This window comes from Pristiophorus japonicus, chromosome 3, assembly GCF_044704955.1.
Source record: "Pristiophorus japonicus isolate sPriJap1 chromosome 3, sPriJap1.hap1, whole genome shotgun sequence".
NCBI classification, from domain to species: domain Eukaryota; kingdom Metazoa; phylum Chordata; class Chondrichthyes; family Pristiophoridae; genus Pristiophorus; species Pristiophorus japonicus.
Genome location: NC_091979.1, coordinates 317,242,331 through 317,245,437, shown reverse-complemented (window position 1 = coordinate 317,245,437; position 3,107 = coordinate 317,242,331).

Below are 3,107 nucleotides of genomic sequence, written 5' to 3'. Positions count from 1 at the left end.
ATTTTAACTCCCCCCCTACCTGGCGAAAACCGACAGGCAGGCAGTTAAAATGGAGTGGGGTAATTGCTATGTAACCAGGCCGATGGAACTTGAGTTTCCCTGTGTCCATTCTCGTGAGCATTTTGTCTGCCTCTCCGGACCCGAGCCCATCACTTCTACTTGTGCTTTTCACTGACACTTTATTTATTTTTGTTTCCCCCTCCTTGATCCCTCACTTCTGTCGACGTGTCTCCTATCATTTCTCCCCTCTCGGGTACTCGGCCCTCCCAATTCCCTACTCCAATCCGACAGCTCACCTCCACCTTCCTGCACTCATGCTGCCCTCACAGGTTTGACTGTGTTATGTATGCTTGCTTGTATTGTTTTATGGTGTTTGTAACACTGAATGTACCTTACACTGTACACATCTTACTGTACACCAGAGGGTGCTGCTGCTGGAGACCTAAGGGTTACCTACACACTGCAGGTAACCCAGTCTAAAAGGGAGCTCACAGCTTGGTGTCCCAACTCAGGAGCTGCAAATAAAGGACTACAGTGTACACAGTTTAAGTACCATACACTGCCTCGTGGAGTCATTACCAAAGGTGCCTGCATACACTGCAATTGGCGACGAGGTCACGAACTACATGCTCAGCATGTCGAATCTCAGCAACTTTCAGCAATTTACCGATGGGGAAGATTGGGATACTTTTGTAGAAAGATTGGAACATTTCTTCATAGCCAACGACCAGGATGGGGACACACCGGCTACACGACTGAAAGCGCAGGGCCATCCTGCTTAGCAGTTGTGGGCCCACCATCCATTGTCTCGTCAGGGACTTGCTAGCCCCTGTGAAGACAACCACCAACAGCTATGAGGAACTTGTAACACTAATACAGGAGCAAGTAAAACCAAAAGAAAGCATCCTCACAGCCAGGCACCGGTTCTTCACTTACCGGCGACCCGAAGGCCAGGAAATTACTAAGTATGCTGCACATTTAAGAAGACTAGCTGCACCGTGTGATTTTGGAGACCACCTGAATGAAGCACAAAGGGACATATTTGTCATCGGAATTGGCCACGAGGGCCTCCTATACAAATTGCTCTCTGCTGACATCGCAGTCACCCGACAGAAAGCAATTCAAGTGAGCCAGGCCTACATGGCTTCGGCCGGCGACTCCAGGCGAATACTGACCCAGGACTCTAAACCGCCGAGCGCAGTGCACCGCATGGACACTTCTAAAGGCAGAAATGCTGCCCCGAGTCCCGCAACCCTGGTCCGCCACATGGGGCAAACCGGATAGCCCCGTGCTGGCACTGTGGAGGAAACCACAGGGCCCACCAGCCGCTACAAAGACTAGACATGCAAAAGCTGCAAAGAGAAAGGGCACCATCAAAGGATGTGTAGAAAAAGCTTTACTCACTGCGTCACTGAAGAGGAGGCTGATCACCGGGGCTCCGACACAGATGAAGATGAAGCTGCTCAACCCCTGGAAGAAGAGTATGGAGATAATACCTGCTCCACTGAAAGTTCTCTGTGGACGATGGAAATCTACATCGGTGGGGTCCCAGTTTCCATGGAGATCGACACAGGGCCGAGCCAGTCTGTGATGAGCCAAACGACCTTTGAAAAAATTTGGATGAATCCCACCACTCGACCAAAACTGTCTCCTGTCCAGGCGCAGCTGCTCACCTACACCAAAGGTAAAATCCAAATCGTTGGCAGCGTGAACGTCCAGGTCTCTCAGGGCGACGTGTTGAACAAACTCTCCCTGTGGATCGTTGCTGGAGATGGTCCCACACTGCTGGGAAGGAATTGGATGAACCCGGTCCAAATCAGGGGAAGTGGCGACGGCCTCCAGGCTCCAGCAATCGACATCCCACGCAGCCCCGAACATGGATCCATCGCTGCATCGAGAGATCCCAGCGACCAGTCGACTGCGGGGTGACGACTCCACAACACCGTGACAAGATCTCAGGAACCGAAAATCCAACCTTCATCTTCCAGGCCAGGGCAGGACTCCAAGAGGTGGACATCATCGAAAGAAGTGGATTCCCGACGTCCATGGCCAAACCTGAGGAAGAAAAGATCACCACAGCCGACCTGGAGGAGAGCCAGAAGATAGCTGCCTCACCACGAGGAAAAAAACCTAAAATCAAAATGGCCGGGACCAGATCATGAGGGGCAGCATTGGAGGAGCGACACGTGACATCGAGCGGCCAATCGGATTTGAAGGCTCCCTTAAAGGAGACCGGTAACCAAAAAAATTTAAAGGGGCAGTTTCAACTTAAAGATGACAGGGACTTTAAAGCTAAAAATGCAGTAAAAGGGTGGACGTATGATAATGTAACCATGAATTGTGATGCTGGTGTAACTAATGTGAAAAATAAAATGAATGCTTGTGTAAGTAAGTTTAGGAACAAGCTTGTTATGTGTGATGATTATGGCAGGGAGTTTGAAATACCTAATGTAACCATGTCTGGTGAGACCATGATACCAAAAAGTGATGCAAATGCTGTTATTAACAATGTAAAGGCAGTCAATAATATAGACTCAACTATGTATGATCAGAGCTAGGGTGTCATGTATACAGGTAGGACACTGTTAAAGCACACAGTGTTCGACAGGGACCATGCAAATGCTAGAGGAATCCCCCCATGGGAGACCCCCAGGTCCAGTTGGCTACCAGACCATGTAGCCTGGATCTTTGGAACGAGTGTGATGCCCCAGGAAGGACACACACACACCCAGCACACCCAGTGGAAGCAGACCCACTACAGGGACAGTGGTCAATGGGCAACACAGCCACCACCACTGGCAACCTGCCCCAGACCAGCCCTACACCCCCTGGCCACGAGGGCCAACACCAGGAGCGAGAGGCCAATACCCTCCAGCTTTCCTGGCAAACCCTGGGATGACCAGACTCTCATCCCAATTGGAGGACAAGGAGCCCACACAGTCCTGTGGTCCTGCCCACCACCACACAACTACCCACATCTCAGAATATGCACCCTACCCACTGCTGCAATGGCTACCCCACTGAGGGATCCCACAACAGTGACACCCACATGGTCTGTGTGAGGGATGGGGGGGAAATATATGAGGCCAGCCTTAAGAACAGGGATC